An 11,982-nucleotide genomic window follows, 5' to 3' on the forward strand; every position below is an offset into this window, starting at 1 on the left:
CCTTGGGTCCAAGCTGGTGAGCTTTTGCTCAAACCAGATGAGCCTGCACTCAAGCTGGCGACCTTGGGGTCTCAAACCTGGTGGGTCTTCCACATCCCAGTCCGACTCTCTATCCACTGTGCCACCGCCTGGTCAGGCTATCTGTTCCTATTTTGTTCCTCTGTCTCTGTCACACACAAAAACCAAAAAACACAAGGTGGTGCCTGACCTGTGATGGTGCAGTGGATAAAGCATCGACCTGGAATGCAGAGGTTGCCAGTTCAAATCCCTGGGCTTGCCAAGTAAAGGCACATACAGGAAACCACGACTATGAGTAAATGCTTTCTGCCTCTCCCCACTCTTTCTACCCTCTCTCTGTCTCTCTCCAAAGAAATCAATAAATAAAATCTAAAAAAATCAATAAATAGGAAAGACAAGGTGGTGTGCAACAGGCATTCCCAAACTCAGTTTGCCTTGGTGCAAACTGTCACAACTATTTTGGAAAGCAATCTATCATTAGGCACTGAGAGCCTAGGCCCTGGCCAGTTGGCTCAGTGGTAGAGCATTGGCCTGGTGTGCGGGAGTCCTGGGTTTGATTCCCAGCCAGGGCACACAGGAGAAGCGCCCATCTGCTTCTCCACCCCTTCCCCTCTCCTTCCTCTGTCTCTTTCTTCCCCTCCCGCAGCCAAGGCTCCATTGGAGCAAAGTTGGCCAGGGCGCTGGGGATGGCTCTATGGCCTCTGCCTCAGGTGATAGAGTGGCTCTGGTTGTAACAGAGCAACGCCCCAGATGGGAAGAGCATCGCCCCCTGGTGGGCATGCCGGGTGGATCCCGGTCAGGCGCATGCGGGAGTCTGTCTGACTGCCTCCCCGTTTCCAACTTCAGAAAAAGAAGCCCGCCTAGCGTGTGGAGGACCCGGGTTCGATTCCCGGCCAGGGCACACAGGAGAAGCGCCCATTTGCTTCTCACCCCTCTGCCGCGCCTTCCTCTCTGTCTCTCTCTTCCCCTCCCGCAGCCAAGGCTCCATTGGAGCAAAGATGGCCCAGGTGCTGGGGATGGCTCTGTGGCCTCTGCCTCAGGTGCTAGAGTGGCTCTGGTTGCAACATGGCGACGCCCAGGATGGGCAGAGCATCGCCCCCTGGTGGGCAGAGCGTCGCCCCATGGTGGGCGTGCCGGGTGGATCCTGGTCGGGCGCATGCGGGAGTCTGTCTGACTGTCTCTCCCTGTTTCCAGCTTCAGAAAAATGAAAAAAAAAAAAAAAAGGCACTAAGAGCCTTAAAACTGCCTATGTCCTTTGATCCAGTGGTCTGGCTGTTCTGCTCTATAGAAATATTACTGTTTATAATAATGAAAATTGGAAATAGTTTAAATGCCTAATAAGAGGGGACCACTTATAAGATTTGGAACTCTGCAAACATTAAAAACTGAGTGTTCAAAGTGCAGTGAGATGGTCCATCCTAATCCCTGCTGGTCAGCCTGTGGCCTGTGAGGTTTTGCTTATGTACCAGAGCACCTTAGAAGATTCACCCAGAGGAGTGAGCGCAGCCTCAGTGGGCTCATGCCAGGGCACTTCTAGACACTCTGAAGGACGGGCATGGGGGGGGGGGAGAACAAAAAAACAAAAACAAACAAAAAACAAAGTGCAGTGAGCAATTTGTGAAAATGCACATGATTAATGTTAAGTGAGAAGATGAGGATTAAAAAAATCACATGGTTTGTCTGGCAGTTCCACAAAAGGTTAAACATTTCGTTACCACATGACCCAGCATATTTCCTTGAGAAATACAAAACTTGCACATGAATGGTTACAGCAGCATTATTAGTATTATCCACAAAGTGCAAATGCTTACTAATTGATGAATGGATAAATAAAGATGTGGTATACCCATACAATGGTATATTATTTGGCAATAAAAAGGAGTGAAATTTGGGGTGATAAAATTGTTCTAATAATTGACTATGGTAATAGTTGCACAATTATATGAATATACTAAAAATATTTGAATTGAATACTTTAAACAGGTAAACTGTATGGTATGTGAATTTTATTTCAATAAAGTTGCTCTGGTCAAGGCACATATTGGAGTTGATGCTTCTTGCTCCTCCCCTTTCTCTCTCTCTCTCCCCTCTCTATAATGAATAAATAAAATCTTAAAAAAAAAATCAATAAAGCTGCTTAGCCTGACCTGTGGTGGCACAGTGGATAAAGCGTCGACCTGGAAAGACTGACGTTGCCAGTTCAAAAAAACCCTGGGCTTGCCTGGTCAAGGCACATATGGGAGTTGAAGCTTCCTGCTCCTCTCTCTCTCTCTTTCAATCTTTCTCTCTCTCCTCTAAAAATGAATAAATAGATAAAAATAATTAAAAAAAAAAAAAGCTGCTTACAAGCCTGACCAGGCATTGGTGCAGTGGATAGAGCGTCGGACTGGGATATGGAGGACCCAGGTTTGAGACCCCGAGGTCACCAGCTTGTTCATCTGTCAGTGGGCTCATCTGGTTTGAGCAAAGCTCACCAGCTTGGACCGAAGGTCGCTGGCTTGAGCAAGGGGTTACTCAGTCTGCTGTAGTCCCACAGTTAAGGCACATATGAGAGAGCAATCAATGAACAACTAAGGCGTCACAATAAAAAACTAATGATTGATGCTTCTTATTTCTCTTTGTTCCTGTCTGTCTGTCCCTATCTATCCCTCTCTCTGACTCTCTCTCTGTCTCTGTAAAAATAAAATAAAATAAAATGTACTGAGTCAATTAAAAAAAAATAAAGCTGCTTACAAGAAAAAAGAATAAGCCTGACCAGGCAGTGGCATAGTGGATAGAGAGTTGGACTGGGATGTAGAGGACCCAGGTTTGAAACCCCAAGGTTGCTGGCTTGAGCACAGGCTCACCAGCTTGAGCGTAGGGTTGCTGGCTTGAACATGGGATCATAGACATGACCCCAGGGTCATTGGCTTGAAGCTCTAGGTCACTCGTTCTACTATATGCTCCCTGGTCAAGGCACATATGAGAAAGCAATCAATGAACAACTAAGGTTCCTCAACAAATAATTGATGCTTCTCATCTCTCTCCCTTTCTGTTTTTCTGTCCCTATCTGTCCCTCTCTCTGTCTGTCACAAAAAAAAAGAAAGAAAAGGAATGAAGTACTAGTACATGCTACAACATGGATGATTCTTTTTTTTTTTTTTTTTTTTTTTTTTACAGGGACAGAGAGAGTGTCAGAGAGAGGGATAGACAGATGAGAAGCATCAATCATTAGTTTTTCATTGCGCATTGCAACACCTTAGTTGTTCATTGATTGCTTTCTCATATGTGCCTTGACCGTGGGCCTTCAGCAGACCAAGTAACCCCTTGCTGGAGCCAGCAACCTTGGGCTCAAGCTGGTGAGCTTTTGCTCAAACCAGATGAGCCCTCACTCAAGCTGGCAACCTCGGGGGTCTCGAACCTGGGTCTTCCGCATCCCAGTCTGATGCTCTATCCACTGCACCACCGCCCAGTCAGGCCATGGATGATTCAAGTTATACGAAATGTTTAGGAGAGGCAAATCTACAAAGATAGAAAGAGCCTGACCTGTGGTGGCACAGTGGATAAAGCGTCGACCTGAAAATGCTGAGGTCACCGGTTCGAAACCCTGGGCTTGCCTGGTCAAGGCACATATGGGAGTTGATGCTTCCAGCTGCTCCCCCCTTCTCTCTCTCTGTCTCTCTTCTCTCTCTCTCTGTCTCCCTCTCCTCTCTAAAATGAATACATTTTTTTTAAAAAGAAAAAAAAGATAGAAAGAAGTTGCCTAGGGCTGGGGAAATAGGAGGGACTGGGAGTTGACAGCTACAGGGAATGGGTTTCATTTTTGGAATGATCAAAATGTTCTAAAATTGATTGTGGTGATGGATATATAACTGCATACACACTAAAAACCATTTAATGATGTACCACTTGAAATGAGTGAATTGTATGGCATGTGAATTATATATCAAGAAAGCTATTACAAAAAAAGATCATACTGTTTGATCCAAATTGTGTGTGATTTTTTTGGTTTTTTGGGTTTTTTTTTTTTTTGTATTTTTCTGAAGCTGGAAACAGGGAGAGACAGACAGACTCCCGCATGCGCCCGACCGGGATCCACCCCGCACGCCCACCAGGGGTGACGCTCTGCCCACCAGGGGGCGATGCTCTGCCCCTCCGGGGCGTCGCTCTGCCGCAACCAGAGCCACTCCAGCGCCTGGGGCAGAGGCCAAGGAGCCATCCCCAGCGCCCGGGCCATCTTTGCTCCAATGGAGCCTTGGCTGCGGGAGGGGAAGAGAGAGACAGAAAGGAAGGGGGGGTGTGGAGAAGCAAATGGGTGCTTCTCCTATGTGCCCTGGCCGGGAATCGAACCCGAGTCCCCCGCACGCCAGGCCGACGCTCTACCGCTGAGCCAACTGGCCAGGGCCTGTGTTTTTTTTTTTAAAAAAACGATGAATACTTACACACAGAAAAAAAAAGACCCCCCAAAATGACTGTGTTTGTAGGTTTATGGAGTGTAATTTTCTTTATATTTTCCTGCATTTCCATACTTCTTACTCTCAGTATGTTTTACTTTCATAATCAGAAAAACAAATGGTACTTAAAAACACAACCTGATATTGGATACAATTCAGTATGTGTATGGCATGGTTAGTGTCCTCAGGAAAGAAGGTACTACAGACTGAATTGTGCCCCCCCCATTCATATCTTGAAGCCCTGACCTCTAATGTGACTGTATTTGGATTTAAGAAGTAATTAAGGTTAAATGAGATAATCAGGATTAGTGTCCTTATAAGAATAGGCACCAGGGCTCTGGCCCAGTAGTTCAGTTTGTTAGACCATCCTATCCTTCCAATACACCAAAGTTGAGGGTTTTATTTCTGATCAGAGCACATGCAAGAATCAACCAATGATTGAATAAGTGGAACAACAAACTGATGTTTCCCTCTTGCTCTCCCTCCCTTCCTCTCTCTAAAATCAATAAAATGTAAAAAAAAAATTTTTTAATGTCTGGTCTGTGGTGGTACAGTGGATAGAGCATCCACCTGGAACACTGTGGTCGCCAGTTCAAAATCCTAGGATTGCCGGGTCAAGGCACATACAACAAGCAACAAGCAATCAATGAACAACTAAAGTGAAGCAATTATGACTTTATACTTCTCACACCCATTCCTTTCTCCCTCTGTAAAATCAGTAAATAAATATCTTAAAAATATATATGGTATATTCTTTTTGTGTGTGTGTGAGAGAGAGACAGACAGGAAGGGAGAGAGATGGGAAGCATCAATTCTTTGTTGTGGAAACTTAGTTGTTCATTGATTGCTTTCTCATATGTGCCTTATTGGGGGGAAGCCTCCAGCTGAGGCAGTGACCCCTTGCTCAATCAAGCCAGCAACCTTGGACTCAAGCTAGAGCTTTGGGTTCAAGCCAGCGACCATGGGGTCATGCTTATGATCCCACACTCAAGCTCAAGCCAGGGACACTGTGCTCAAGCTGGTGAGACTGAGCTCAAACTGGCGACCTCGCGGTTTCAAATGTAGATCCTCAGCGTCCCAGGCCAATGCTCTATCCTCAGCGCAACCACCTGGTCAGGCTATATATAAATGTATTCTTAATAAAAAAAAAAAAGAGGCAGCAGTGTGCTTGTTCTCTTCCCCATCCTCTCCTGTGAAGACACAGCAAGATAAAGCAAGCCAGAAAGTGAGCCCTCACCAGAAATAAACCCTCCCAACCCTCCCAGACCTTGATCTGGGACTTCTACTCTGCAGAACTGTGAGAAAATAATTTATATTTTGTTATGGCAGCCCAAACTGACTTAAGGCAGAAAGATTCAATTTCATGGGTTGAAGAGGCAGGGAGGGTTTCTTCTGGTTTCCCTTCATCCCCCTCCTCCTATTACCAATACCATCTTCCTTTTTTTCTTTTTTTGTGACAGAGACGAGACAGACAGGGACAGAAAGAGGAAGGGAGAGAGATGAGAAGCATCAATTCTTCGTTGCGCGACTTTAGTTGGTCATTGATTGCTTTCTCATATGTGCCTTGACCGGAAGGGGGGGGCTACAGCAGACTGAGTGACCCTTGACTCAAGCCAGCGACCTTGGGCTCAAGCTGTGTCCGCACTTAAGCTGGCAACCTCGGGGTTTTGAACCTGGATCCTCCGCATCAAAGTCCAACACTCTATCCACTGCACCACCACCTGGTCAGGCCCAATACCATCTTTCCAAGGGCAGATCTGTTGGTACTGTTCAGAGGTTCCCTAAGTCCTACAGAAAACTTCCAATTCCTCTATCTGGCATGTCCACACGTCATGGAGTGGTTCTGCACTCTCCTCTATAGAAGTTAAGGGTCTGGTTGGAACACCAGAACAGAGTGCTGCGTTATGCTGATGAGCTGGATACATGCTTGGATCTCTCCGCCCCCACTTTTCCCTTAATTTATTTTATTTTATTTTTATTTATTTATTCATTTTTAGAGAGGAGAGAGAGAGGGCAAGAGAGAGACAGAGAGAGAGAAGGGGGGAGCAGCTGTAAGCATTAACTCTCATATGTGCCTTGACCAGGCAAGCCCAGGGTTTCGAACCGGTGACCTCAGCATTTCCAGGTCGACGCTTTATCCACTGTGCCACCACAGGTCCACTTTTCCCTTAATTAAAGATCCATTGGATCCTAAAGAAAGTTCAGTAGATCTTTAAGGAATGGAAGAATCAAGTGATTTTTCCAAAGTCTTCCAAAATGGACATTGTGCACCATCCCAGCTCTTGCATACACCTCGCCTTCTCCCAGGACACACATTCCTCATAAAGAAGTAATCAGCCTGACCTGTGGTGGCGCAGTGGATAAAGGGTCGACCTGGAATGCTGAGGTTGCTGGTTCGAAACCCTAGGCTTACCTGGTCAAGGCACTTATGGGAGTTGATGTTTCCTGCTCCTCCCTTCCTTCTCTCTCTCTTTCTCTCCTCCCTCTAAAATGAGTAAATAAAATATTTTTTTTAAAAAAAGAAGTAATCAGCCCTGGCCGGTTTGCTCAGTGGTAGAGCGTCGGCCTGGTGTGCAGGAGTCCCGGGTTTGATTCCCGGCCAGGGCACACAGGAGAGGCGCCCATCTGCTTCTCCACTCCTCCCCCCTCCTTTCCTTTCTGTCTCTCTCTTCCTCTCCTGCAGCCAGGGCTCCACTGGAGCAGAGTTGGCCCTGGCGCTGAGGATGGCTCTATGGCCTCTGCCTCAGGCGCTAGAATGGCTCTGGCTGCAACAGAGCGACGCCCCCTGGTGGGCATGCCGGGTGGATCCCGGTCTGTCTGACTGCCTCGCCGTTTCCAACTACAGAAAAATACAAAAAATTAAATTAAATTAAATTAAATAAAAAAAAAAAGAAGTAATCAGTGGTAGAGCGTCGGCCTGGCGTGCAAGGGGTCCCGGGTTCGATTCCCGGCCAGGGCACACAGGAGAAGCACCCATCTGCTTCTCCACCCCTCCCCCTCTCCTTCCTCTCTGTCTCTCTCTTCCCCTCCCGCAGCGAGACTCCATTGGAGCAAAGATAGCCCGGGCGCTGGGGATGGCTCCTTGGCCTCTGCCCCAGGCGCTAGAGTGGCTCTGGTCGCAACAGAGCGACGCCCCAGAGGGGCAGAGCATCGGCCCCTGGCGGGCAGAGCGTCGCCCCCTGGTGGGCGTGCCGGGTGGATCCCGGTCGGGAGCATGCGGGAGTCTGTCTGACTGTCTCTCCCCATTTCCAGCTTCGGGAAAAAAAAAAAAAAGTAATCAAATCCTGCCTGATTTCAGGTTGCTGGATGGGAAAGGCATTTCTGCACTGGGACGGGGGGTGGGGGGAGGAAAGTGAGGGTGCAGGCTTTGGGTAGATGTCAGTCACACCTCCAGGAGGTGACCTTGCTTACAAAGACATGCACAGAAAGCAGGGAGGCAAGGGCATAAAGTATCTGGTGAGGGGACGATAGTCCAAGGTGGCCAGCAAGCCATTCGCATGCCACAAGGGGTTTACATACAGGGTCACGTCCTGTTCCCCACCCAGGGGGCCACCACTGCCGTCCAATCATTTTTCTTTTCTTTCTTTTTTTTTTTTTTTTTGTCCAATCTTAACTCAGAGAATGCTCCCAAACACTGGGTTCTGTGCTCAGCCTTCCTCGACCCCACAGCCTTCCCGCCAAACCTGCACCCAATCAGAAAGAGCCACACTCTACAAGTCGAGCAACAGTCAATCAGAAGTTGGAATCTTGGCCTCTGCACGTCCCGAGGCGCTCCAGAAAGGGTAGCGTGGGCATTGCGGGGGTGGCAGTTGAGCGCGTGGTGTGTGCAGCACAGTTGGGGTCAAGTAGCAGACCGGTAGCGCAGAGCTCACCATGGTAAGGCCCTGGGGCTGGGCAGGGGCACTGTAGGCCCAGAGCGCGTTGGCAGGACCCCAGAAACCTGCAACCCATAGATGGCCAGGCGGGAGGGTGGAAGAAGCCCACCACGTGAAGTGGCAGATGGAGAAATCCGGGGTACTGCGGGAGCGGACATCAGCAGGGAGAGAGGGCTAGAGAGGGCTGGAGAGGGCGAGCATAGCGCTAGTCCGGAGGCACCACGAGGCCTGGAGGTCCGCTGAATGGGCACACAAGGACGCTGGCTTGTTCTGAATTTGTGCTCCCAGAGGGCAGGGGTGACCTCCCCACCAGCGTGGGAGTGGGCTGGGTGAAGAGGGGCTGGCAGGGGCAGGCAGCTCCCCAGAAGTTGTGCGGTAATAAGGTGACCAACTTTTTTACAATGAAAAGGAGGACAAAAATAAATGGAAGAAAACAATATCATAAATAAAAGAAACATTTTATTCATTGCAACAATAATACACTATAATATGATAAATGCATAGTAAAAACATTTATAATTTATGTTGTAATTATGCTTACATTCCTATTAATTTTTAATAATAATTGTAATAAAGTACTCGTTTAGATACAAATATGTCACATCACATGCTGTAAATCAACTGCATTGATTGAATACGGACATTTACAGATTAGTCTTCCAATATCAAAAAGGAGGACATGTAGGAGGACACTTTTTGAGGGAGGACGGAACTTACAAAAGGACTGTCCTCCCTAAAAGGAGCACAGTTAGTCACCTTAGCGGTAATGAGCCAGGGTGGCCGATGGGTTGTTAGATGGCATTGACTCCCATCTCTGAGAGGAAAAACCATAGTGTTGCGTTCCTGAAGACAGGAGGGCACTTCTCAAACTTTCTGGTCTCAGGACCTCCTACACTTATCCCATTAGATATTAAAACTGAGAACTGTAAAAATATTTATTTTTATAATTATTTTATTTACTTATTTTTTTTTTAGATTTTATTCATTTTTTTATTAGAGAGAGAGAGAACAGGGGGAGGAGCTGGAAGCTCCAACTCCCATATGTGCCTTGACCAGGCAAGCCCAGGGTTTTGAATGGGCGACCTCAGCCTTTCAGGTCAACGCTTTATCCACTGCGCCACCACAGGTCAGGCTTTATAATTATTTAAAATTTTTAAAATATATTTTAGAAAATGGGAGAGACAGAAATATCAATTTTATTGTTCCACTTATTTATGCATTCATTGGTTTATTCTTTTTTTTTTTTTACAGAGACAGAGAGAGAGGAATAGACAGGGACAGAAAGACAGGAACGGAGAGAAATGAGAAGCATCAATCATTAGTTTTTCATTGCACATTGCAACGCCTTAGTTGTTCATTGATTGCTTTCTCATATGTGCCTTGACCGTGGGCCTTCAGCAGACCGAGTAACCCCTTGCTGGAACCAGCGACCTTGGGTTCAAGCTGGTGGGTTTTTGCTCAAACCAGATGAGCCCGCGCTCAAGCTGGCGACCTTGGGGTCTCAAACCTGGGTCCTCTGCATCCCAGTCTGACGCTCTATCCACTGCGCCACCGCCTGGTCAGGCCATTGGTTTATTCTTGTATGTGCCCTGACCCAGGATAGAACCGCCAAATCCCCTGATTCAGTGGATAAACTGCTGAGCTACCTTGCTAGGGCCTAAAAATATTTATTTACTTTAAAGCAGCACGTTAACATAAATAACAAATATGCAAGTCATCCAGATTATCCTCTCTTTCAAGTATAAATAGCATTCCATGAAAAAAGTTCACAGCTGGCAACCAAAATATACAAGTGCTCTCTCTCAAGACAGCCGTGTTTCAGCATATACACAAGTACTTTATGTGTACTTTCCATTTGTCACAGTACCCAAGGGTAGAGAGTTAAAGTTAATGATTTTGCTTCATCAAGAACATTTTTTATTTATTTTTTAAGCAAGAGAGAGTGAAGGACAGACAGGAAGGGAGAGAGATGAGAAACATCAACTTGTAGTGTGGCACTTGGTTATTCATTGATTGCTTGTCATACTGTCTTGACAAAGGTGGGGAGGGGGCTCCAGCTGAGCCAGTGACCTTGCTCAAGCCAGCGACCTCTCGGCTCAAGCAGCAACCTTGGGGTCATGTTCATGATCCCACACTCAAGCCAGCTATCTTGAGGTTTCAAATCTGGGTCATCAGCATCCCAGGTCGACGCTCTATCCATTGCACCACCACCTGGTCAGTCTTGATTTTTATTTATTTTTTTTAAGAGAGAAAGGAAGGAAGACAAACATCAATTTGTTGTTCTACTTATTCATACTGATATCGGTTGATTCTTGTATGTGCCCTGACTGGGGATCAAACCTGTAACCTCAACATGTTGGGGCGATGCTCCAACCAATTGAGCTACCCAGCCTGAGCCAAGAACATTTTTAAATGAAACTGGCCTTTTCACTCTGAATACATAAGGGAGAAAAGTCCAATGAGCACAGGTTCAGTTTGGTGCCAGTTCCCTGATTTGTGCTCGGGAGCCAACAGCTTTACCCACTTTCGTATTCTTGTTGGATGACATAGTTCCCTACTTACCCAGAAGCTTCTACTCCCTGCCACCAAATATGCAAGCATACCTTTGTGCTCTCCTTCCTTTATGTTATAATAACGCTGTGCTTCCTCCTTGTCAGTGATCCATTGCTGCATTAGGTCAATCTTTGATGCCCTGGTGACATATTTGGTGCTTGTATAACAGAAAACAGGACTTCAGGTTCTTGGGATTGTACATTAGAATTTAGGGTGGGTGAGACACCAGAAACTTCATTTAATCTATGTATTTGCAAGGATGATGTGTCTAAAAATAAATGCTTAGTGGTTGTGCAGTTAGGTTCCCAGCAGGAAAGAGATGGTACCTTCAAAATAGGTACTTTAAGGAGAATTTTCTAAAAAGATAGGGCAGAATCCAGCTTTTGTGGCTCTAGGAGCCATTAACTCCTAGGCTTGAAGTGGTAAAGGGAGAAGGTGGTTACTAGAAGTTGAGAGGGTAGCTTTATGAGGAAGGCTGATTGCTGAAAAGTTTGTGGTCTTGATAAACGGACTTAAGCAATGCATGGCAGTCTGGCAGAGAGGAGTCCAAGGAGTGAGCACCCTGACCAAACCTTCTAGCCTGGTCTCTAGGTGATTCTTAATATTGGTTGAAGTAACCAGAAGCTTGCCTGACCAGGCGGTGGCGCAGTGGATAGAGCGTTGGACTGGGATGAGGAGGACCCAGGTTCGAGACCCCGAGGTCACCAGCTTGAGCGTGGGCTCATTTGGTTTGAGCAAAAGCTCACCAGCTTGGACCCAAGGTCACTGGCTTGAGCAAGGGGTTACTCGGTCTGGTAAAGGCCCGTAGTCAAGGCACATGTGAGAAAGCAATTAATGAACAACTAAGATGTCGCAACATGCAACGAAAAACTAATGATTGATGCTTCTCATCTCTCCGTTCCTGTCTGCCTGTCCCTGTCTATCCCTCTCTCTGACTCTGAAAAAAAAAAAAAAGTAACCAGAAGCCAGTGGACAAGAAAACCCTTCAATGTAGTCCATATGCATCAGCCTCCTGGAGCATAGAGCTGGAAGGAGAACAAGGGTAGATCTAGAGGGGCAGAGAAAAGACACACAGAATGACCACCAGCACTTGGGTTATGGTA

General features: G+C 46.7%; 1 non-coding gene across 1 annotated transcript; it reads left to right on the forward strand.

Annotated features, from left to right (window-relative positions):
• Nucleotides 1-1,427: 1,427 nt before the first annotated feature.
• LOC136327526 (small nucleolar RNA SNORA52) lies at nucleotides 1,428-1,561 on the forward strand. The gene has a single exon (XR_010729725.1). It is a non-coding gene; the product is annotated as a small nucleolar RNA SNORA52 (small nucleolar RNA).
• Nucleotides 1,562-11,982: the final 10,421 nt, after the last annotated feature.

Source organism: Saccopteryx bilineata, chromosome 2 (assembly GCF_036850765.1).
Source record: "Saccopteryx bilineata isolate mSacBil1 chromosome 2, mSacBil1_pri_phased_curated, whole genome shotgun sequence".
Lineage (NCBI taxonomy): Eukaryota > Metazoa > Chordata > Mammalia > Chiroptera > Emballonuridae > Saccopteryx > Saccopteryx bilineata.